The sequence below is a fragment of the Triturus cristatus genome, chromosome 3_1 (genome assembly GCF_964204655.1).
Source record: "Triturus cristatus chromosome 3_1, aTriCri1.1, whole genome shotgun sequence".
In the NCBI taxonomy this organism is placed as follows: Eukaryota; Metazoa; Chordata; class Amphibia; order Caudata; family Salamandridae; genus Triturus; species Triturus cristatus.
Window position 1 is genome coordinate 1,001,513,810 of NC_140583.1, and position 25,791 is coordinate 1,001,539,600.

Sequence of the window (25,791 nt, forward strand, 5' to 3'; positions counted from 1 at the left end):
TTCCAAGAACCTTTATTTGGCATAGGTCTGACTTGGAACAAAACTCACAGCCTCACCCCAATCTCTGTAAGCGGCAAGTTTGTGCAATATAAACATACAAATAAATGTGCAAGACCGTGGCCCTATCTCACAGGGGCTTTCCCAAACTTCCTGAGTGGTGTGTTTTTTTATTCTCCATGAAGCTAGAAGGATTTACTGGAAAATTGGCATCTGCCCAGTGAAATGTGAAGTTTAACAGACCCACCCTCCTTCCAAAGGAAGGAAAGAGTTCGCGCCTTTTTTAAAAAAATCTACAATTTACAGAGAAATGAAACCGAAACCCACTACTCTGAAATGATATAAAACTTCCGCGGCACTGGTGTTCAGAGACACACCTTGAGACGCCGTCTCCGCGGTAAGTTCTGCTCTTTGGAACATATTTATTTGCAGAAATGACTGGTGATTTGTGCAAGGTTCCTTTCACAGGCACGCTCGAAAAGTGTGTGTGTATCTTTATGTTTATGTTATGTTATATTTGTAAAGCGCACGGCTACTCCTAAGAGTGTCCTGGCGCTGACTTAACCCTATTGACAGAACAGTTAGGAGCGGCAATAATTATGTTTCACTTACCTGAAAACAATTTCTTAACGTTCATATTTTTTTCATGTTTCTTGAGCCCATCAAAACAGAAAAGTGAGAGCAGCAATGGGAGAAGGAAGATGCATGTGGTGTATGTACGAAAGCTTAGTGGGTTCTGCGGCCACTGCAGAGAAGTGAGTGGAAACTCGAGGGTCGCAGGTTTCAGTGTCAACTCATCATACTTCCGGGGTGGAAGAAACGAGAACCGTCGAGACAACTCACTGTGTAGTGTTAATTCATAACAAAAAAAACCCTATACCTGTAAACTTGTTCGAGCTCCAGAAGAACTGTTTGAAAATAAAAGTCGTACAAGTAATTTTTCGGAGGCAGCTCCAGCAACTCTGATTTTGGTTCAGTGACTATTTACACAGAAAGCGCTTTTTGTTTTGCTAATAGCCCTGCGTACAATGAATTCGCATAAAATTCGGCAAATGTTTGTCCCGTCCACCTCAGACTGTTTCAATTAACTTTCATATACTTGATGTAAGTTTAGGTTCTTTTTGGAGTTTTAATTAGCGCGAACACGACCGGAGGGTATCAGAGCGCTTTACATGAGCACCAGTCGCGTTACAGACGGACTCGCTTCTTTTAATTAGGTGCGGGGAAATTACGGGGCATATCAACAACAACCGGCGATAATTATCGCTCAGCGCTCTTAGCGTGAGGATAATTATCGCCGGCTAGCGTGAATTTTTATCGCTGAGATAGCGTGCTATTAGCAACGCTTATCTCAATAGAGATAAAAATCTACACGCTAACAGGCTAACGTGTGATTATCGCTGGAAACCCAGCGATAATCACACGTTACCTTGTTGATAGGGACAGGAAAACTTAGCCATGATATCCTCCTTCCATAGGATATCATGGCTAAGTCTGAAAATTAGCAGACGTAAAAAAGCAGCGTTAACCGCGGTTAGCGCTGCTTTTTTTGTCTCTAACAGGGTTAGCGACATTCTTGATAATAGGAGAAATGTCGCTTAGCGACATTTCTCCTATTATTTTACTCTGGAACGCCCCCTTTGCATCTCATTAGAGATGCAAGGGGAAGCGTAGAGTAAAAGGGTGCTAACATGCAAATTTGCGTGTTAGCACCCTGTTGTTGATAGGGTGCTAGTTTTATCTCTGCTTTTTTGGCTTTTAAAGCCAAAAAAGCAGAGATAAATCCCTTGTTGATATGCCCCTACGTGATTTGCCCAGAACCACAGGACGATAAGCATCCCTGCCGAGACTCGAACCTGGTTTCCCGCCGCTCTAGCCGTTAGGCCACATGTGATCGATCCAAAGGGTTCCCATTTCCAGTGATTTCTTTGTAAAATAATAACTGCTCGTGCCCAAAGCGCTGCTCACACATCCGTGGTCGGCGCTATAAAACACAGTGACGAATACCAACTGCATAGTCCGGAATCCACCTCAGGGCTTTTTTCCCCTTGCCAGACACTCCCCGGCCCCTATCTCACTCTTCATGCAGGTTGCTGCTGTTTCTCTTTGACGGTTTTTTTCTGTTCTTCTCTTCCTGTTTATTTCTCCTTTATATACTTTTCGCTCTGTTTCTCCGGGGAAATGTCTGACGTATAAAGATAAGCGCTGGTCTCCAAAATTAAGCACTGCATTTTTTTAAGTCTAATATGGATTTTTGTTCTTCAATCCGTAAGTAAAGCATGAACAGGTTTACACTTCTAAGCTTGATATGAAGTAAGAAATGAACTATGAACAGATCTTTTTTTGTATGGTGAAAATCCGCTCTGTAGTTTTTGAGACGATTACAGGAAAAAGGTGTCAGCTGGGCTTCAAATAGTAAATCGTCTGTGCGTGTATTTTTACCACTTATTTCCGGATTTTCGGAAACTTTTGGTCAACGTACAGTTCACGATCAGCAGTTTCAATTTAAAATTAATGCCCAGTCTTCTGAGCCGTATGCCTATGGTTTGCAGCCCCCTGCAGTTTGAGTGACCGCACGGGCTGGACTTTGTTGTTTTGGCTGTCACAGTTTGACGCCCGGCGGCGCGTGAACGCTTGCAAACCCCGCGTCCAAGAGATCACGGAGTACTTGGTGGGCGAGAATGGGGAAAAGATGGTGAAATCTGTGAAGACATTATTACAACCAGTGGAGGCCCGCTGAGGATTCGCAGACATCAAATTATTGTAATTTAAAATGGAGGTGGCGGTCTTTTTGTGTTCGAGGGGGATCCATTTGAAGGTCTTACGTAGGAGGCGGAGGGTGTGGAAGCAGGAGGACGAGACGGTGTTGATCTGGCGGTCCATTTTGAGCTCTGAGTCCAAGATGATTCCCAGGTTGCGTGCGTGGTCCGTGGGGGTGGGCGGGAGGCCACCAGGTGTCGTTCCAGGCGTCTGGGTTTGGGCCCATGATGAGTACTTCCGTTTTGTTGGTGTTTAGTTGTAGGCAGCTGTTTTTCATCCATTTGGCGACGGCTTCCATGGCTTCTCGAAAGTTGTGTCTGGCGGTGTTGGGTTCGTTGGAAGGGAGAGGATGATTTGGGTGTCGTCTGCGTATGACACAATGTTGAGTCCATAGGTTCTACGATGGCGGCGAGCAGAGCCATGTAGACATTGAAGAGCGTAGGGCTGAGGGAGGACCCTGGGGGACTCCGCAGGTGGTAGGTGTAGGGTCCGAGAGGAAAGGGGGGAGTCTGACCCGCTGTGTTCTGCCGGAGAGGAAAGAGCGGATCCAGTCGCGGGCCTTGTCTTGGATCCCTGCGTCATGGAGTCTGCGTATTAGGGTGCGGTGAGAGACTGTGTCGAAAGCTGCAGAGGTCGAGGAGGATGAGAGCTGCTGTTTCTTCTTTGTCCAGTAAGGTACTGATGTCGTCTGTTGCGGCGAGGAGGGCGGTTTCCGTACTGTGTTTTTTTCTGAATCCGGATTGGGAGGAGTCGAGGATGTTGTGCTCTTCGATGAATGTGGCGAGTTGGCTGTTGATGGCTTTCTCGATGACTTTCGTTGGGAACAGGAGCAGGGAGATGGGTCTGTAGTTTTGGGGTCCGCTGAGGAATTCTTCAGGAGGGGGTTGATCTCAGCGGGTTTCCAGTCGTCAGGGAACGAGGTGGTTGCCAGGGAGCGGTTGATGGTGTGGCAGAGCATGGGTGCGATGGTGTCGGTGGCTCTGTTGAAAATGTGGTGGGGGCAGGGGTCTGTGGGGGCCCCGAAGTGGATTGACTTCATCATCTTCATTGTGTCTTCGGTGGTGAGGGCTGTCCAGTTGTCGATCGCTGGCTTCAGGGTGTCGGGGGTGGTTGGTGAGGGTTCAGTGTGATGGTTGTCTTCGTCGAAGTTGTTGTAGATGCTCTCGATTTTGTGGTGGAAAAAGGTGCTGAGTTTGTCGCAGAGGTCTTGTGAGGGAGGGATGTCGGTGGACTCACTGGTGGGTTGGGCGGAACTCCTTGATGATGTTGAAGAGTTCTTTGCTGTTGTGTGCATGAGTGGAGATTCTGTCTTCAATCACTTTTTTTCTTGTTTTTCTGATGAGTTGGTGGTGGGCGTTGGTGGCGGTTCTGAGGTTGTTGTGGGCTTCTGTGGATTTGGTGTTCCTCCAGGCCTTTTCGAGGCGGCGGCAAGTGCGTCTGGACTCTCGAAGTTCGGTGGTGAACCATCTAGCTTTCTTGGTGTGGGTGTTGTTGATTTTTTTGATGGAGGCTATGGTATTGGCGCTGTCGGAGATCCATCTGTGCAGGGTTCGGGCTGCGGTGTTGCCGTCGTTGTTTTCCGCGATGGTTGGGGTGGAGTTGCTGAGTGATGAGGTTAGCTGGTCGTCGGTGATTCTGGTCTAGTTTCTTTATGGGAGCAGGTGGTGGTGTCTGTGGATGGTGGGTGTTCTGAAGGTGAAGTGGACGCATCGATGGTCAGTCCATGGGAGTTCGGTGGTGTGGCTGAAGGTGATGGGGTTTCCTGTTGTGAAGAGGGGGTCGAGGGTGTGTCCTGCTGAGTGCGTGGGTTCGGTCACGATCTGGCGGAATCCAATGTTATGGATGTTGTCCAGGAGGGATGTGGTCCTTACCGGAGAGGAGGTGATGCGTTGATTCTCGTACTGCGTTCCGGTTATGATGCGACAAGATGGCACCTTGATGCGATGGGACAATACGGTGCTATGCGATAAGATGGCGCCCTTGATGCGACGACGTGAAGACGATGTGAGCAGGCCCAGCGGCCGTGCGGCGAACTCTGTAACTTTGGAGACGCGACAGGCCCTGCAACACGATTCTCCGGTGATACGGCGGCGACCTCTGCAGCGGCGACACACTTCTCCGGTGATGCGTCTGGTAACATCTTTGACGAAGGCACTCTTCTCTGGTGATGCGGCGGCGACCACTGTGGTGGCGACATGCTTCTCCGGTGATGCGACGGCACAGCTACGACTGCAACACACTTCTTCTCGTTGAGTCGCGCTTCCAGCTCCCAGCGACACGCATGCTTCTGCAGACAGAATTCCCAGCAAGAAAATTCAGAGGGGAGCGGGTGGTGAAGTCTTTTGTCCCTGAGACCTCAGCACAAGTTCAAGCCCTTGGAGTAATATTCTGCAAGATGATGAAAGTTCTTTGAAAGTTCCTTCTCCTCTCCTTTGCACTGAAGACACCACTGTAGGCCAACCCAGCAACACAGCATACTGGAAGGGAGGTAGTCAAACTCCTACAGCTTCCTTGGTTCTTCTCCTCGGCAGAGGTTTGTCTTGTTGTTCCAGAAGTGATCTAAAGCCTTAGGGTCTGGGTCCCCATATTTATACTACTAAATCCTTTGTCCTCTGAAGGCAGAGGAGCCTGTACCTAGTCCAAACCAGTTCTGAGCAGTCCTGGAGCACTTTGTTTACAGGACTCCTCTTTTACTTTGGAAGGGTGGGCCAGGGACATCAGACGCACCACAGGAGGTGGAGACAGCATTGGGAAAGGCCGGCACAGCCCTATTTAGCCCCAGGTGCTACTCCTCCCACCACTCTACATGCAGATAGGTCTATTCAGCCCTGTGCTGACTCACCCTGTCTCCTGGAATCCCCCTGCCCCTGTCACTCACAAAACCAGACACACAATACACAAGCTGGCAGAGGCAGGCTGGATGGTTAGGTAAGAAAATACCTACTTTCTAAAAGTGGTATTTTCAAACACAGAATGTTAAAACCAACTTCACTAAAAGATGTATTTTATCATTCTGAGTTCAGGCATACTAAACTCGAATTTCCACCACGTTCCCTGCGTCAGTTAGGATTATAAGGTGTTATAATCAAACTGCCCATTCTGGCCTATGGGGACTGGTAGCCTTGCAATAGTGAAAAACCAAAATGGGTGTAATTCACTATCAGGACATGCCACACACATCAGGGCATGTCCTACCTTCTACTTACAATGCACCCTGCTCTTGGGCCTACCTTAGGGGTGTCTGATATGAAGAAAAAGGAAGGTTTAGGGACTGGTAAGTGGGTGCACTTACCAAGTTGACATGGCAGTACTAGACTGCACACAGGCTCTGGAATGGCAGGCCTGAGACACACTTTACAGGCTGCTTCTGTGGGTGGCACAACCAGTGGTGCAAGCCCACCAGCAGCATTTGATTTACAGGCCTTGGGCACACATGGTGCACTATACTAAGGTCTGACAAGTAAATCAAATAAGCCAATCATGGAGTCACTAATCCAGTACATCAATTTAACATAGGGAGCACTTGCACTGTGGCACTGATTAGCAGTGGCACAGTGCCCAGAGCATCTAAACCAGCAAAGCATATCAAAAACAGAGGAGGCAATCAGTGAAAAATGGAAGGGAGACTCACGCCAATGGTATCAGGTCTAACAGTAGACTGGAGTAGGGTGGAGTGGGGTGGATTGGGGTAGATTGGAATAGAATAGATTGGGTTAGAGTGGAGTGAATTGAGATAGATTTGAGTGGAGTGGAGTAGATTGGAGTGAAGTGGAGTGGGTAGATTGGGGTAGAATGTAGTGGGGTAGATTAAAGAGGTGTGGAGTGAGGTAGAGTGGAGTGGGGTAGATTGTGGTACATTGTAGTGGGGTAGATTATGGTAGAATGTAGTGGGGTATTTATACTAGATTGAAGTGGAGTTGGATAGATTGGAGCAGAGATTGGAGTGCAGTGGGGTAGAGTGGGTTAGAGGAAAGTGCGGTAGATTGGGGAAGAGTGGAGGAGTAGAGTGGAGTGGATTTGGGTAGATTGGAGTAGAATGGGGCAGATTGGTTTGGAGAGGAGTGGGATAGATTACAGTGGAGTGGAGTGGGGTAGATTGGAGAAGAGTGGGGTAGACTGGGGTATATTGGAGTGAAGCGAATTGGTGTAGGTTGGAGTGGATTGGGGTGGATTGGAGTAGGCTGGGGTAGATTGGAGTGGAGTGGGGTAGACTGGAGTAGAGTGAGATAGATTAGAGTGGAGTGGGGTAGATCTGAGTGGAGTAGATTGGAATGGGATAGATTTGAGTGGGGTAGATTGAAGGTGAGTTGGGTAGATTGGAGTGGAGTAAGGTAGATTGGAGTGGAATGGGGTACAGTAGTAGTGTAGGGTAGATTGTTATGGGATAGATTTGAATGGGGTGGTGTGGGCTGCATTGGGATGGGGTAGACTGGAGTAAGGTGGAGTGGGGTGGATTGGGATAGATTGGAGTGGAGTAGATTGTGTTAGATTGGAGTGGAGTGAGGTAGATTTGAGTGGAGTGGGGTAGATTGGAGTGAAGTGGAGTGAGGTAGAGTGTAGTGGGGTACATTGAAGAGGTGTGAAGTGGGGTAGAGTGGATTGGGGTAGATTGTTGTAGATTGGAGTGGAGTTGGATAGATTGGAGCAGAGATTGGCGTGGAGTGAAGTGGAGTGGGGTAGATTGGGTAAGAGTGGAGTGGGTTGATTGGAATGGATTGGGGTATATTTGAGTAAAATAGGGATATTAGGGTGTGGAAGAGTGGAATAGATTAGGGTGGATTGGACTGGGGTACATAGGGTGGATTAGAGTAGAATAGAATGGAGTGGAGTGGGGTGGATTAGAGTAGAGTAGGGTAGATTGGTTCGGGGTAGATTGTAGTGGGATATATTGGAGTGGGGTAGATTGAAGGTGAGTGGGATATATTGGGAAGAGTGGGGTGGACTGGTGTAGATTGGAGTGGAGCGAATTAGGGTAGATTGGAGTGGATTGGGTAGATTGGAGTAGACTGGGGTAGAATGAAGTGGAGTGGGGTAGGCTGGGGTGGAGCGGGATAGATTTGAGTGGAGTGTGGTAGATTTGGTGGAGTGAGGTATATTGGAGTGAGCTGGAGTGGAGTAGATTGGGGGAGAGTGGAGTGTGGTAGATTGTGGTAGAGTGGAGTGGGGTAGCTTGAAGTGGAGTGGGGTAAATTGGAGTGGGGTGAGGTAGATTGGACTGGAGTCGCTAGGGTGGATTAAAGTAGCATATAATGGAGTAGAGTGGAGTAGATTTTAGTGGAGTGGGGTATATTGGAGTAAAGTGAAGTGGGTAGATTGGGGTAGAGTATAGTGGGGTAGATTGAAGAGGTGTGGAGTGGGGTAGATTTGGGTGGATTGGAGTGGGGTAGATTGTGGCAGATTGGAGTGGGGTAGTTTATGGTAGATTGGAGTAGAGTTGGATAGATTGGAGTAGAGATTGGAATGGAGTGGAGTGGTGTAGATTGAGGAAGTGAGGAGGGGGTAGATTGGGGTGGAGTAGGGTGGATTCGATTAGACTGGGATAGATTGGAATGGAGTGAGGTATACTGGAGTGAAGCGGGATCGATTTGAATGGATTGTGGTAGATTGGGTGGAGTGAGGTAGATTGGAGTGAGGTATATTGAAGTGAACTGGAGTGGAGTTGATTGGGGTAGAGTGGAGTAGTGGTGCCTGGAGTGGGGTAGTTTGTAGTGGGATGGGGTAGATTGGAGTATGGTAGGCTGGATGGATTAGAGTAGCCTAGAATGGAGTGGAGACTGGCGCAGAGAGATCCCTGTGGGGATGATTCATTTTGCGCCTAACAAATGTCAATAATAATAATAGATTGGAGTGGGTGTTGTAGGGTAAACTGGGATGGGATAGACTGGTGTAGGGTAGAGTTGGGTGGATTGGGGTAGATTGGGTTAGACTGGAGTGGAATAGGATAGAATGGCGTGAAGTAGAGTGGGAAAATTGAGGTGGAGTGTAGTTGGTTAGACTGAAGAGGTGTTGAGTGGTGTAGAGTGGAGTGGGGTAGATTGTGGTGGATTGCAGTGTGGTTGATTGTGGCAGATTGGAGAGGAGTAGATTGGAGTGGAGTTGGATAGATTGGGGAGAAGTGCAGTTGGGTAAATTGGGGAAGAGTAGAGTGGGGAAGATTGGATTGGGGTAGATTAGAGTAGAGTGGGATGGATTACGGTGGCATGGAGTGCAATAGATGAGGATGGAGTGGATTAGGGTAGATCGGAGAAGAGTGAACCGGACTGGAGTAGATTGGAGTGGAGCGAATTGGGGTAGGTTCTAGTGGAGGTGGACTGGAGTAGACTGGAGTGGAGTAGACTGGAGTGGAGTGAAAAGCTTTTAACAACCGGAATAGCCCGAAGCAGAATGGCTATAAGGCTATTTGAACATTCCACCAACTAACGGTAGAATGTTCTACATTAAAAAGGGAGAAACATTAAACAAACCTCGCAATGTTGAAACAGAAGGCTTATACCAGCCATTATTAGCCCTAAGCCACTTCATTTTCTTCAATGGAGTTTCCAACATTCCAACGATCTAATGCTTATTAATTACTCTGTAACAGGAGTCCTTGAGGCGAAAAGTCGAAATTGACTATCAAAATATACAGATGCCTTCAGTTTGTATTCCTCTTCAGAATTACCTTGAGTTTGCTTGCAATTGAAGAAGGTTTACATTTCGGCTGCACATACTGGTATTGTTCCAAAGCCTGAGGAAGTCTAGGCAATGAAGCCGAACATAACACATGTTGGCTAGAAGTTTAGAAGAAAGAAGTAACATTTTTCAAAGATCTCTTTGGAATATACCTGACAAGTATCTACTAATGTTCTTTTGTATGCTCTCGGGATTCTTAATGTAACATTTTGGGATACTCCTGTACTGCAGTCGTATTCGTTTGATCCAAGACTACAACTCACAAAATATGCTACAGTTGAAAGTGTAACCCATGACTGGAACACTTGGCAGCACAGGATCATATGGTATCCCAACATTGAGTGCAATCTATAAATAAAATTGTTTGATTGCTTTGAAAGTAAGTCTTGATTGTGTCAGTACAGTAAGCAGTAGCTAGTCATAACTATCATAAAATAGTGCAATATTTTCAAAGTGTCGAAATAAGCAGTTCTGGTGAAATACATTTTGGAACCCCTAGGCAAAATGCAGGTTGTTGGTTTGGCCCTCAGACCTAAAAAAAAGGCAATTTCAAGCCGCTGTTTTGTAATCACAGTGCCAAGGCACCATTGTGTTTTATTAGTATTACATTTAGTCCCTCTGGTGCCACCTTGTGGCGTAATGTTGCTGCTCCTCAAAGCTGTGGGCTTAATTTAGCACCAGCCTTGCAATTCAGTCTGTGTCTGTAACAATGGCTGAATTATTGGAAAAAATGGTATCTTTGGGCTATTAAATGGGTAGAATAACTGGACAATCCACCAATAACCAGTGAAGTTAACTGTGTGGATTACAGTAAATACAGGCATGTACAGATGGGGTTGATAATCTATGAAAAGCTAACACAGGGTCCATAGTTTGATGTTTTTCTTGCTTCGACAGGACTTTTTGGAGACCATCATACCCATCAGAAGTGTCACAGAACACCGTAGATCTTTCACAGAAAACAACAGAAAGCTCACACAGGGTAAGTACCTTCCTCATGTGTGATATATGACTGGTGCCCAGCTGTGACAGAAAACAATAATATTGAAATGGGGTGGAGCCACCCACTGACTGGCAACCTTGTGCCAGTTCTCCCTAATGTATAGCGGGGAAAGCTTGAAAGTTCAAAAACAGCCAGTGCTGCATGTTCCTCAACACACATATGTGTCCTCAGTCAGGTACTCATCAGAAGTGAGCAGTTTCTGAATGGAGGGACATGACACCCAGTTTTAATTTCTGGGGTCCAGTACCCAGTGGCGAAACGAAAGTTGTGGGCCCCCCCCCCGTAAGGTACATGGAGTGGTCCCTGCTCCGAATTTATTCAGGAGCTCTCATGCCAGAGTATTGTGTCAAGGGTCCCTCCCCGCAGCTCCCAGGACTTCCCCGCACTGCGGGGACTGTGGGTGGCCTCTGTTACGCCACTGCCAGTACCCACCAGTGCTTAGGTACTGGTGTCTGATTAGGACCACCCTCACCTGTGTGTCCCTAGTGAGCAGGGGCTTGTATTAAACTTCATTAGGGAGGGGTCGCACACTGATTGGCAAGTCTGCCCTAGTTCTCCCCAATATATCAATAGGGTCTTGTTTGATAAAAAAAACATGCTTACTAGGGCAAGCCCTATGCCCGCGAGGTCCTGCATATTCGGGAAACCTTTGTTTTGCTTCTGGACATGCAGGAACGAATGCCAATAATGGCCCATAGGTAGGGCTTGAATTAGGGAATGGAGAGTGCCTCTGAGTGACAGCAATCCACCCGCTACCTATGCGGGCCCTGACTGCACTGGGCATGGGTTCCCGCTGCTGCAAATGGCCAATTAAAATGTCCTTGATTTTTCAATCTTTGTGAGTTTTGTAATTTTTTTTTTTTTTTTTTTTTTGAAAAACCTTTATTGACATTTCAATCAATAACAAGTATGGGCCTACAACCCCCCGGGGCTGGCCGCTAAGCAATCAGAACAATAAAAATCAAATGTGAACACAGGCGGCACCTCGGAGAGCAGAATCTTCATGCTAGTATAGTCCAGCCAGTGAGCAGCCCAGGTAGGACACCAGGAGAAAAAGGGTTTTTCATTTTATAATGGAACGAGACAGTAGGATCAGGTGCCAAACAATTTCCCAACAGCGATAAGAGGCAGGCAGAATAATAGACGTAAGCAATAAACAGCAATCTATTGGATCAATGGCGCAGACACAGGAAATTCAGGATGGGGAAGAATATCATAAACAGTTGCGCCTGCAGGCCCCCGCCCTAACGCCCAGAGAACACCCCGGAAACTGTGGCACACAGGAGAAGGCAACGATTCACAACAAAGGAGGTGTACCACGCTGATCCCAGAAAAGAAAAAAAACAAGAAGAAGCGGAGAAGAAAAAGGAGGCCATGGAAAAAGAGATGAAAGACTAAAGAATCCCCTCCCCCAACCCCCCACCCTGCACCTCTGCAAATGAGTACGGCCCCCCCCCCCCAGCAGTGTGCCTGTCGCCCTGGAACTAGACCCGAAATATAGAAGAAACAGGGAAAAAGGAGTAAGAAAAGAACCCCACCAGACGGGGGGGTAGAGAAAGTATAATAAACTGGAGGAGGGCCTTCAAAACATACCCCCGGCTTCTCCCTCCCGCACTGTGAGGTCTCCCCACAGCAAACAATAAGCAGCACAAAAGCGACCATATCAAAGAGAGATGGGGAGCATATATGCACCTAATATGCTAATAGCTATGTCATGAGAGTACGCAACCCCTGAGTCCGCCCGTCTACTAGATGACCACCCCCGAAGGATCAGCCTTATCCTTGACCTCTCTTTGCAATTCTGCCCATGCCTACCCGTCGACCCAGCGCCATGTCTGATGTTCCCAGGTATAGAAGTGTCCAAAAACGACCGGGAAGCGACGCACACAGGTGGGGTGGAAGTCTCTGAGTACCAACACAGTCCGCATCATGGAGGGACGTCTTTCCCAGTGCTGCCCCAGGATCTGCACTGCACACAAGGTCCAGGAAGGCGGAATCAGCCAAAGTAGACAACTGTTGCTGGAATTGTCCCTGGGTCGCCGGAGGCCGTGCACGGGACGAGGCCACCACCTCCCACTCAGGTCCAATACCTCCGGAACAGATCAAACCCTCAGCCAGCCGATCACACGGTAGCATACTGTCCGGAGTGTCCAGCTGTGCACTAATCGCAGGGGTGGCCGCGACATTGTCCTCCTGTGCGCAGTGTGGGAAGTCCCTGTGTACCTGAGGACAGGCAGGCCGCCACTGTCCCAACACTGATGCCACACCATCGAGCTTACTCCCCAAGACCCCGACGCCACGAACCAAGGAGAAATGAAGGGCACCAAGGGCCTCTAGGAGGTCGCCGTACCCCAGCACAGCTCTCCGCGAGCGCTCCGCCACACTCCCAAAAGTCCCACACTCCCAATCCCGCTGCGACCCAGTGGACAGGATGGTAGGCTGCATCGCAACAAGATGGCCGCCGGGGAGGCCCGACCCGTATTGGGGCCGGGACCCAGGGACCAGCGCCTCGAGGTCCACGTCGCTGGAGACAGGGTTCCGGGGGCAGGCAAAAATTATCCGTTGCATGGTCACGGGCAACAGTCGTCCCCACCACGGACCAGCTCCCGCGAAAATCCGGGAGCAGCCCGCAGGGATCAGGGTGAGCTACGGGCGGCGTCCGGGCAGCTCACCGTCAAAGGCAGGGGCAATCACCGGAGAATCTGAGAATTGCACCCCCGGGCATGCCCTCGGTCCGCTACGCTTAGCAGTGGGAGCGACCACGGCGAAATGCAGGCCGAGGTTAGCACCGCTCCGGTGGACCGACTCCACCCAGTCACCACAGGCCGCTGTTGTTGAACTGCCACCCGGCCAAGGCGTCCACTCGAGGTCCAGGCTCCAGGGCTGCACGGGCCGCAAAGTTCAAATGCACATTTCTCCGGCGGTACCGCAGCCAGAAACCTCGGAGTCACACGATCGGGTGCCACTCTCATTCACAAACACGATTGCATAGCGCAGACTGAGGATCTCTTGCAGGATATCCGTGCGGGATGCGGAGGTTCACGGAGCCGGGAGTCTACGCTGCCGTCCCGGTCGCCATCTTGGCTCCTCTCACCGTGAGTTTTGTAATTGGCGAAGATCTCAACATTTAAAAACAAAAATTAACAAAGTTACAAAGTTCCAAAATGATGGCCTTCTCAGCTTTACATACCCCTAATGTAGAAACTAATAACAATCTAAGCATCAAACAGTCATGTGACTGAGAGTTGAGGAGCATTCACGCAGACAATCTCAGCATGGCCAATTTCTCCTGTGTTCCCTTATTACAAACAGTACATACCTATCACCCAAGATTCCCTCTTCACTTTCCTGATCCCGAATATCTCCGCCATATTGTGTCAAATGAACTGCATAATTTGTTGGTTGTTAGTTTGTCCACATTAAGCACATTTGTAAACAAGCATTGGGAAAGCCAATAGGTCTCGTCAATGCAAGAGCTATTGTTTAGCCATATTGCACACCACCACAGTTTCTGTTCAGCATGGCTAAAAGTTAATGGGGTAAAGGATGGTGGCATGGAGTGTCATAAAGTGGAATAGAGTGGAGTGTTATGGAGTGGCCTGGAGTGGCATAGAGTGGTATGGAGTTAGGTGGCGTGGAGTAGAGTGAATTAAAGTGTCATGGAGTGGCCTGGAGGGTCATGGATGGAGCAGAGTGCTGTAGAGTGGAATGGCATATAGTGGAGTAGAGTTGAGTGGAGTGGCATAAAGTGCTGTGTAGTGGTGTAGAGCACAGTGGAGTGGCATAGAAGGTGTTGATAAGAGTGGAGTAGAGTGTTGTAGATTTGAACAGAGCATATTTGATTATCCTGGAGTGGCATAGAGTGGAGTAGTGTAGGAGAGTGAAATGACAAAGAGTAGAGTCGAGTGTTGTTAAGTGGAGTGGCGTAGAGTAGAATGGAGTGGCATTGAGTGGAGTAGTGTGTCGTAGATTAGAGTGGAGTGGCATAGAGTGGAGTGGGATAAAGTGTCAGAATAGAGTGGAGTGTGGAGTGGCATAGAGGGAGCTGGCTAGAGGGGCATAGAGTGGACTACTGTTGTAGAGTGGAGTAGAGTGTTGTAGAGTGAAGTAGAGTGTCATAGAGTGGAATATAGTTTAATGGAGTGCAGCCTCGTAGAGTGGAGTAACGTAGAGTGGAGTATCCTAAAATCGCCTAGTGTGAAGTGGCAAAGTGGCATAAAGTACAGTGGTGTGGTGTAGATTGCCATAGAGTGCAATGGCGTTGAGTGCATTGGCTTTGAGTAAAGTGGTGTAGAGTGCAGTGACATAGAGTAGCGTGGCATAGAGTAGTGGTGCACATTAGAGTTCAGTGGCATATGGTGCAATGGCGTAGAGTAGATTGTTCCAGAGTAGAGTGAAGTGGCATACAGTGGAGTGGTTCAGTGTAGAGTGGAATGGTGCAGGGTAGAGTGCAGAGGTGTAGAGTGGAGTGGCATAGAGTGCAGTGGTGCTGAATATATTAGAGTGGTGTGAAGTGAGGCAGAGTGTGGTGCTGTAGAGCACTGTAGAGTTGAGTGGTGCAGAGTAGCGTGCAGTGGATAGAGTAGAGTGGTGTAGAGTTGAGCAGTGCAGAGTAGAGTGGTGCAGAGAGCAGCGGCATAGAGTACAGTGGTGCCGAATAAAACAGAGTCGGCTAGATGGCAGTGACGTAGAGCACAATGGTTTAGAGTGCAGTTGTGAAGAGTAGAGTGGTGTTAAGTTCAGAGGCGGAGAGTGCAGTGGTGCAGAGTAGAGTGGCACAGAGTACAGTGGTGCAGAGTAGAACAGAGTGCAGTGGCATAGAATGAAATGGTGTAGCGTGGCATAGCTTGCAGTGGTATAGTGTGCAGTGGCGTAGAGTGCAGTGGTGTGGAGTAGAGTGCCATTAAGTTCAGTGGCCGAGAGTGCAGTCTTAAAGAGTAGAGTGGCACAGAGTGCAGTAGCGCGGAGTAGAGTAGCTCAGAGTAGTGTGGCACAGAGTAGAGTGCAGTGGCATAGAGTGCAGTGGCGCAGAGCAGAATGACGCAGAGTAGAGTAGAGTGGCATAGCATGCAGTGGTGTAGATTGTATTGGTTTTGAGTAAAATGCTGTTGAGTGCATTGGTGTAGAGTGCAGTGTTTTAGAATGAAGTGGCATAGAGGGCAGGGTAAAGAGCAGAGTGGTGCAGAGTAGAGTTGTGTAGCGTAGAGTGCAGTGGTATAGCGTTCAGTGGTGTTAAGTAGATTGTTTCAGAGTAGAATGAAGTGGCATAGAGTGCAGTGATGCAGGGTAGAGTGGAGTGGTTCAGGATACAGTGCCGTAGCTTAGAGTAGTGGCATAAAGTTCAGTGGCATAGGGTAGTGCAGAGTAGAGTAGAGTGGCGTAAAGATGGGTGTAGCAGTGTGGAGTAGAGTGCAGTGGCATAGAGTAGAGTGGCATAGAGTGCAATGGTGTAGAGTGCAATGGTACAGAATAGGTTGGAGTAGTATGGAGTGAGGCAGAGTGTAGCGGTGTAGGGTGTAGTAGAGTTGCATAGATTTGAGTGGAGTAGAGTGCAGTGGCATAGAGTAAAGTGGTGCAGAGAGCAGTGGGGTAGAGTACAGTGGTGCAAAATAAAATAGAGGGGCATAGAGTGCACTGATGTAGAGCACAATGGTATAGATTGCATTGGTTTTGAGTAAAGTACGGAGAGTACATTGACATAGAGTACGGCGATGTGGAGTAGAGTGGCGGAGACTAGAGTGGTGCAGAGTAGAGTTCAGTGGCATAGAGTGAGTGTTTCAAGCTAGAGTGATGCAGATTAGAGTACAGAGGTGCAGAGTAGAGTGGCACAAAGTGCAATGGTGTAGAATAGATAGGTGTAGAGTGCCATTGTGTGGATTTCAGTGGTGCAGAATAGATTAGAGTGGTGTGGGATGAGGCAGAGTGTAGCAGTGTAGAGTGTAGTAGAGTAGATTTGAGTGGTGCAGAGTAGAGTGCAGTGGCACAGAGTAGAGTGGTGCTGAGTAGAGTGGGGCAGAGAGAAGTGGCATAGAATACAGTGGTGCAGAATAAAAAAAGAGTAGCATAGAGTGCAGTGATGTGGAGCACAATAGTGAAGAGTGTAGTGGCACAGAGTAGAGTGGAGCGTAGTACAGTGGTGCAGAGTAGAACAGAGTGACTCACAGTGCAGTGGCATAGAATGAAACGGCCTAGAGTGGCATAGCTTGCAGTGGTATAGAGTGCAGGGGTGGGGAGTACAGGGGCATTAAGTTCAGTGGCCGAGAGTGCAGTCTTGCAGAGCAGAGTGGCATAGAGTGCAGTGGCAAGGAGTAGAGTGGCTCAGAGAAGAGTGGCACAGACTAGAGTGCAGTGGCATAGAGTACAGTGGTGCAGAGAAGAATAGAGTGGCATAGCATGCAGTGGTGTAGATTGCCTTGGTTTTGAGTAAAGTGGTGTTGCACGCAATGGTGTAGAGTGCAGTGGTTAAGAACAGAGTGGCATTGAGGGCAGTGGTATAGAGTAGAGTGGTGCAGAGTAGAGTGCAGTGGCATAAAGTGGCACAGAGTGGAGTTGTGTGGCGTAGAATGCCGTGGCATACAGTAGATTGTTTCAGCGTAGAGTGAAGTGGCATAGAGTACAGTGGTGCAGGGTGGAGTGGAGGGGTGCCGAGTACAGTGCAGTAGCATAGAGTACTGGCATGAAGTGCAGTGACGCAGAGTAGAGTGGCCTACGGTTGGGTGTAGCAGTGTGAATTAGAGCGCAATGGCGTAGAGTGCATTGGTTTTGAGTAAAGTGGTGCAGAGTGCATTGAAATATAAAGTGCAGCGATGTAGAGTAGAATGACGGAGATTAGAGTTGTGCAGAGTAGAGTTCAGTGGCATAGAGTGCAATTGTGTAGAGTAGAGTGAAGTGGCGCAGAGTGAGTGATTCAGGGTAGAGTGGTGCAGGGTAGAGTCCAGAGGTGCAGAGTGCACTGGTGTAGAGCAGAGTGGCATAGAGTACAATGGTGTGGAGTGCAGTGGTGCAGAAGAGATTGGAGTGGCGTGGAGTGAGGCAAAGTGTAGCTGTGTAGTAGAGTGGCGTAGATTTGAGTGGTGCAGAATAGATTTGAGTGGTGCAGAGAAGAACAGTGTGGCATAGAGTGCAGTGGCGTAGAGTGCATTTTTAGTAAAATGGTGTTGAGAGCATTGGAGTAGAGTTCAGTGGTTTAGGGTAGAGTGGCATAGAGGGCAGTGGTGTAGAGTGGCGTAGCATAGAGTGCAGTGGCGTAGCGTGGTGCAGAGTGGAGTAGTGGGGAGTAGAGTGCAGGGTCATAGAGTGAGTTGACATAGAATAGATTGTTTCTGAGTAGAATGAAGTGGCATAGGGTGGAGTGGTACAGGGTAGAGTGGAGTGGTGCAGCAGGGCAGAGTGTAGTAGCATAAAGTAGTGGCATAAAGCACAGTGGCTTAGAGTGGTGCAGAGTAGAGTAGCTTAAAGTGGAGTGGCACAGAATGGAGTACAGTGCAGAGGCATAGAATAGATTGTTTCAGAGTACAGTTAAGTAGCATAGAGTGGAGTAGTGCAGGGTAAAGTGGAGTGGCGCAGGATAGAGTGCAGTCTCATAGTGTAGTGTAGTGTAGTGGAGTGAAGTGGTGTACAGTGCAGTGTTGCAGAGTAAAGTGGATTTGCGTAGGGTGGAGTGGTGCAGAGTAGAGTGGAGTGGCCTTGCCTGGACTGGTGTATAGTGCAGTGGTAAAGAGTGCAGTGGTGCATAGTAGAGTTGGGTAGAGCGCCCTGGCATAGAGTAGAGTGGTGCAGAGTAGAGTAGAGAGGCATACAGTGAAGTGCCGTAGAGTGTCGCACCAGACAGCAGCAATGCTAAAGCCAGCCCTGATGGTAGGCTGTTGTTCTTTCAGTGGAACACGTTCACCTATTTCATCATTGACAACACACAAATCCACCAAATAGTATAAAAAGTATGTTTTGACATAGGCAGAATGTTTAAAGCTTTAGCTTAAATAATCTAGTTATTGTTTCCGGGCTCCTGTTTGTAGTTTTCTGGAAAGCAGTATTCCGCGTTGTCTAGGTTGTTATGGCGTAGAACTACTGCACATGTTGCATATACGGAGGCTATTGATTATTAAGTGTAGTTGCGTAAGCTACACCTTTTGGCTTGACTATCCGTGTTATTTTTTAAAAGGGTTTGGTACTCTGACTCGCTGACTGTAAACAGAAAGATCATTAGACATTCACTAGAGAGTCACATTAAGCAAAAGACAAAAGTTCTTTGATAGTAGAGCCTCAACATAAATATTTGTTGCCACAGAAAGTGCATGCACTTCTTCCCTGCAGGCCTGTTTTAAGTGTTATGTTACAGCCTCATAAACTGGAGCACAGGAAGGGCATGAGTGGGCTTCCTGGGGAGAGCAATCTGCATTCCTCTTGCTTTCCTACAAAGGCTCTTATTTTGAAGTCACAGAAAAAAAGTAAACAACATGCTACCTGGGAAGAAGGAGCCTGACATTTGACCATTGTGCTTAAATGCACAGCAAATGTGACAAGATAAGAACAAGATTTAAAGGCCTGGTTACAGAAAGGGAGATCTCATAAATGTACAGTAACCAAGGTTTCGGCACGGGAAGGGACAAACTCAAACTGGACAACCCCAAACAAATGGAGCCATCAAATAGAAAGCAAGGAAATGTGAGTTACAAACAACAAAGCCAATGGTAAGCAATGGGCAGTATGCATTTCCAGGGAAGCTTTCTGAATGTCCCCAAGATGTCTTCAGCAAACCAAACTTGACATACTCCTGGCACATTCAGTATTGATGACTCAGCCAAGCTTCTACTGGTCTTTGAGGACACAAGTTATGGAAATAAGGAACAAACAATAAAATCAAGTACTCTGGTTTAAGTGGATCAATGGATGAGAACAGAGAAACAACTTTCTGGAATGGCTTCTGATGCTAAAAGAGAAGCTCTGGGTAATGGCCATTGTGTCTGGTGACGTAAGATCATCTTGTAACTCCAATGGCAGGTAACTGATCAAAGCATCTAATGACTTTGGAGACTGTGTAAAAAAAATTCATGAACCAATAAATTCCATCCTGTCAAAGAAGAGGTGTTGGGTTCATGCTTTAGCACTTCTTTCCATTCCTCAATATCTTAACACACTGCCATTTCAAGAAGGGCCCAAGCCTAAATGATACCATCCCCAATTAACTAGAGAAGAAATTGTGGCAGGGCTTAGCAATCATATTTACAATAGTTTTAATATCAACGACTTCTCATCCGGTCTAAACCAAGGAACATGGCATTCCAAGTGTTGCTTCACTCCTATGTTTTAATCCTAAATCCGCAAAAGTAAAGCGTTAGACGCGTTTCAGCTTCATAAGCCTTGGTCACGACGAAGACATGATCATTGCACAGTGTATTTAAATGGCCCCTCTGGTAACAAACATCAATGTAGGACTTTCCATCAGTCCTCCAATTTAGCCACCGTCTTTGAATGTAATTCAGTAGTTATACAGCAGTACATGCATGCACATTTATACAGCTCAGTGGGCAATATTTACAATATATTTACAAACCGAATCTCAACTTTCTTTCCTCTATATGTCAACTTTCTTTAGAATTCCAGCTTTACTAAAACCATTGAGTGTATGTTGTATTTGAATAATAATATCAATGCAGATGGTCACAAATTAAGAGACTATCACGCAGAGCTCTAATAGTACTCTCAAAAGCAAGCTTGCACATCTCTGCATTGTAAAATACCAGGCAAAATTGGAAACTGGACCATTTGATTGTAAAATCTGAGCTTGTCTGTTTGCCTATTAGTAGAGTTTTGGAGTGTAATGAAAGGCCTCTGTTAACGTTTATTTCTACATCCAGAGTCCAAGTGACAATGACTTCAAGGTTGTAGATTAACTAAACAAAGACAGATTTGCACTTCAGCTTGCCTGAATTTTCTTTTCTTAATTAGTGTCTTCATTTATTAACTACCAGCTCGGGATCTCTACAATGCATTCAAACTTTTAGTTTCATACAGATGTGGAAGACAGTCTGGCCAAATTAAACTGCCCTGAAATAAGACATTTCACTAAATGATAGACAGCAGATGACACCTAATGCCATTTTACCTCATTTACACAAAAGACATTGCCACCACCTGACCTTTAATCTAGACCTAACGCATATGAGGTGCGATATGCATAGCAAGTGAGTCTATGCTGTGTCAAGCTGCAAACTACAGGTAAATAGCTTATGTCTTCTGAATACTGATTATTGATGTAAAATTAATCTTTGTTAGAAATGGGGTCTCTAGTTGGCAGTGGCTTGCAACCTGTCCAAGTAGGGACCCTTCCTTCTTGTCAGGATAAGGGAGTTACACGTCTAAACTAACCCCTGCTCGCCATCTTGGTAGCTTGGCACGAGCAGTCATGCTGATCTCAGAGGTAATGTGTAAAGACATTGCACATAACACACACTAACACAGTGAAAATACTACAAATGGACACCACACCAGTGTAGAATAAAAAGTATCATTACCTAAACCAAACAAGACTAAAATGACAAAAGATCCAACATACAGATATCAAATTATGACTATTAAAAGGTAAACACAGTTCTATCCATAGAAAACTATGTGTCAAAACTCACAAGCAAAATAGGCTCTGGGAAGGTAATGCATTGGTTCCTTATGATCAGGACGGTGAGCGTTGGTTCCTTGCTTCAGGGGAGGGGATGCTTTAGTTCCTTACTGCCACGCAGGGGAGGTGATGCGTTGGTTCCTTACTGGAGAGGAGGTGATGCATTGGTATCTTACTGTGCAGGGAGATGATGCGTCGGATTCTTACTGTAGCCCCAGTATTGATGTATATTTGGTGCACAGATGCGATGCGTGGAAATCTAGTTGCACTGGAGATCGATGCATCAATTTCTTCAGCCGCAGTCCAACAATGCATCGATACTTTAAGCCACACAGGAGCGCTTACATCAGAGTTGGTGTGGTGATCTCGGACTTCAGGGATCGGTGCACAAGCCTCGGCGTCTAGCAGTCTCGCGGGCCAATGACAGACACTGCGTCGATTCTTTGGCCGCACGGGGCCCTGCATCAGAATTTTCTCCTGCATGGCTGTGCAGCGTCAAATAAAACAGCCACAAGAAGAGCAAAGTGGCAATTTTCTTAGATTCTTCAGTTCTTCACAGCTTTCTGTAGCAGGAACAACCTCCAGGGACCATGAACTGGAATAGGCACCCCCTTGCAGGTCAGAACTTCCAGCAGTGGAGTTCATGAAGGTTGTAGGTGAAGTCTTTGTCTCCCTGAGACTTCTGAACAGGAGTTAAGCACGCACAAGCCCTTGGAGATCCTTCTGAAGCACGTTTCACAGTAAAGTCCAGTCTTTGTCCTCTCCTTAGCAGAAGCAGCAACAGCAGGTCAACCCAGCAAAGTAAAACTCAGCAAAGGGGCAGTACCCCTACTCACAGCTCTTCAGCTCTTTTTCCTTGGCAGAGGTTCCTCTTGATTCCAGAAGTAATCCAAAGTTTTGGGGTTTTAGGACTAATGCTTATACACCTTTTTCCATTTGAAGTCTTTGTCACAAAGTTGCTCTTGCTCAGGGAAAACCAGTCCTGCCCTCCCTTGTCCAGCCATACTACAGGAGGCGGAGACAGCATTGTGCAGGGCAGCCACAGCCTCTTTAGGGGCAAGTGACAACTCCTCCCACCACTCTACCCAGGATGGTTCATCAGCATATGCAGGGCACACCTCAGCTCCCTTTGTGTGAGTGTTTGGAGTGAGGAGTGCCCAGTCAATCTAAAACCAGATGTTGATACAACAGGCCGGTAGAGGCACAGGATGGGTAAGCAAGAAAATGCCCACTTTCTAAAAGTGACATTTTTAAACCCACAATTTAGAAACCTCCTTTACTAAAAGCGCTTTATTGAATTCTGAGTTCAGAGAGCCTGAACTCGAAATCTCTAGCTGGTTGCAAGTGAAAGTTATATTTGTAAGATGTCACAAGGAAACTCCTCTGTTAGCCTATGGGAGAGCTAGTCCTTTCAATAGTGAAAAACAAAAAACACAATATTTCACTATCAGGACATGTAAAGCACACCACTACATGTCCTACCTTTCACATACACTGCACCCTGCCATGAAGGGTACCTTGGGCCTACCTTAGGAGTGACTTGTATGTAATAAAAGGGAAGGGATAGGCCTGACAAGTGGGTGCCCTTGCCAGTTCAACATGGCAATTTAAAACTGTGTGCACAGACACTGCAGACACACTGGAAAAGCTACTTGTGTGGGTGGCACAACCAGTGCCATAAGCCCACTAGGCTCCTGGAGATTCAATGCAGGACATCATTGCCAGAGAGAATTCTGAGGCATTAACTGGCCCGGAGTACCATGAGGAGTTTTGTTTGGAGGCAGCCGGTCCCGACAAACCATTGCCCCAATAGTGAAGTTTTGAATAATAATAGAAGACCCCGAGCGCCAGACGCCGGAAGGTTGAAGGCACGTTGTGCCACTGATCTCTAAACTAGCTGATAAGGAAAGCTGCTTTTGATTCAGGTCTACTGCCTATTTTGTACAAGCTGCCATGCTGTCAATATCTTTAACCTGGTATCAAGGTGGAATCTTATTGAAGGCCACACACAAAATCTATATATAGTCCTGAAGAAGACCCATCACAGACAATTACATAATCGCACTAATGTCCAGGGTTCGAAACGTCGACTCATACTATCACGTGTTAATTTTCACCCAGAACAATCAAGAATACCTAGACCAATTGCTAGTTGGGTTGAAACATATTTTCATATACCTCACACTGTGTCTAAATGTGTGTCTTAAATATATGTCTATTTGCTATGTATATATTGGGTTGTGATATGTTAATATATTTCTTTGTCTTCACTTCATGTCATTAATTTGATAATAAGTGTCATTGTACATTATATATCTGTGTGTGCATATGTATGTTTTGTTCTCATTTCTGAGTACATAACTTTCACTAATTTACTATAAAATCATATACTTATTCAGAAGTACATGAGTTTCTTTTGTTTGGACTTGATTTGGACATTCATCATCAAATGATAGTCCCATCTTAGTAGAGGGACCAAATGTAAAAATAGTTTTGACGCTTTCTAAAGCTAATAGGTGGCAGAACCACTGTTCACTTAATGTACGAATCCCCAGGTTCTGCACATAACTAGGCTACCCCATTGTTTTATATTGACATAAGCCCACTAGTAGCATTTGATTTACAGGCCCTGGGCACACTAGGGACTTATTAGTAAATCAAATATGCAAATCATGTATATAGAAATCAGTAACTCGATTTACATGGAGAGCATATTCAATTTAGCCCTGATAAACAGTGATAAAGTGCCCAGAGTATAAAAACCAACAAAAATTAGGTCAAAAACTGGGAGTTAAAAAGCAAAAAGTCTGGGGGTAAACCTGCCAGGTCTAACAGTCTTGGTATTGCTACTTGATTTAAAATGATATATTTTATAACTATAGTTTTAATCAGCCTCGGTCCATGCAGGTAACAGCAGTGGGGCGGTGGGGCCGTGTAAGGGGGAATTCCGAGGGATGATGCTGAGGGAAAATTAACTAAATTATTTTCCCTCTGCATCGTCCCTCAGGATTTCCCCTTTACAAGGCCCCACCGCCCACCGCTGTTACCGAGTCTGGTTTTAATTCTCATGAATGCCCATGAACATTATTGTGCTCATCACAAAAACAAGTATTTATGGCCAACGTTTGCAGCCTCTTTTGTGAAATTATCTAACTTAATTTACCAATGATAGTTGTCGATAGACTCATGCTCTGTCGTTTCCTTATGTTTTCTAGATTGCGCAATGAGTTTCTCATTGTCATACGCAAATGACCTCTGGGCAGAAGAGGATTTTCCCTATTACAGTGATGTTGGCCTGCAGTCCCTCGAGGAACCCGAAGACGGGAAACTCTACATCATGTACCACGGGACCACCGTGGCACAGGCGGAATCCATTATCAAGTCAGGATTCAGACGCTCGGCGGATGGAATGCTGGGACCTGGGGTCTACGTCAGCAGAGCATTTGAGAAAGCAAGACGATATCCAATTGGCATGGAGGGTAAAAACGTCGTCCTGAAACTTCGAGTGAATGTAGGCAGAGTGAAGAAGATTGATCGACAGGGGCACCCCCTCCAGAAATCGTGGCACAGTAACTACGACTCCGCTTGGGTGCCCCCCAATTGTGGCATGGTTCGCAGTAGATTAGAGGAGGATTGCATTTCAAACCCAACCAGAATCAAAGTAATTGATGTGGTATTTGCTCCCTCAAATGACATAGTCCGCCTGAAGCAATTAGTACAAAGTAAAATGAAAAAAAGATGATGAAGAAGGGTAACTGATAGAAAATGAATCTGACATGGTTTGAGGCAATATTAATAGTCATGGGAAGCCTCTTCCTGATTAAAAACATTATTTTCTGATTAGGTATACCCAGGGCCATTGGAATTATATGATTCTGCGGCTATGAAGATTTCCACATAATTATAACCTTACTGCTCTGGTCCGTAGTCCACCTATTGCTGCAAAATGTACTCTTGTCAACAAAAAAGTTATTTCTAGCTCCAACAGATTAAAATATTCTTATAATTATTATTGTTATATATAATGGCCACAGTGGGTGCCCTGCTGTGCTCCGATGTGAAACTGGTACTTTGAGCTGAAACCTTTTACCAGACAATGTCTTTGTGTTAAAAGTTACAAAATAATACTACCACAGACGGTGCCGGATTAAGGAGTAGAAGAATGTACGTTTTCTTGCTTCATAACGTCTGCCGCATAATTTGGTCTCCTATTCCTACATAATTTCATTGACCATTGGTATAATTAAAATATGGCTTGATGCAGCCCTTATACTCTCTGCCCCTCATTACTTTTACTGCACTGTTATGTATGATTATCAATTTCTATTCTACACAATATATTTTTAAAGTTTTGTGTAATTTAAGTATGTTTCGCATGTTGCATTCTTTCACCTCCTTTGGAATGATGCGCTTTTTCAGCAAACGTCTGAGAGCAAAATGTAAACTAACCCAGAACAATATTAGAAAAAAGAAGCACAACCAGAAAGATGGCCGAAGAAGGGAGACTCTCAGATTCCATAGAAAATAAGAGAACAGAGAGGAGAATGCTGGCTGGTGCCTTCCTGCATCCTCTTCATAGGGTTTAAACTTGTTTGTTCACCACACTGCCGTATAGGAACTTTGAGTTTGTGTATGCCTACTTTTATGCTTATAAATGTATATTTCAACACTGCCATATGCAACTATATTCATATCCAGATCTTGTAAAAATAATCAATAAAAATATCATGAGCATGAAGATCAA

The 25,791-nt window shown here is 46.4% G+C and overlaps 1 long non-coding RNA gene across 1 annotated transcript; it reads left to right on the forward strand.

The window, feature by feature from the left end:
* Positions 1-212: 212 nt before the first annotated feature.
* On the forward strand, positions 213-25,791 carry LOC146861389 (uncharacterized). The gene is made up of 3 exons (XR_014978957.1): positions 213-394; positions 10,327-10,411; positions 24,263-25,791. It is a non-coding gene; the product is annotated as an uncharacterized LOC146861389 (long non-coding RNA).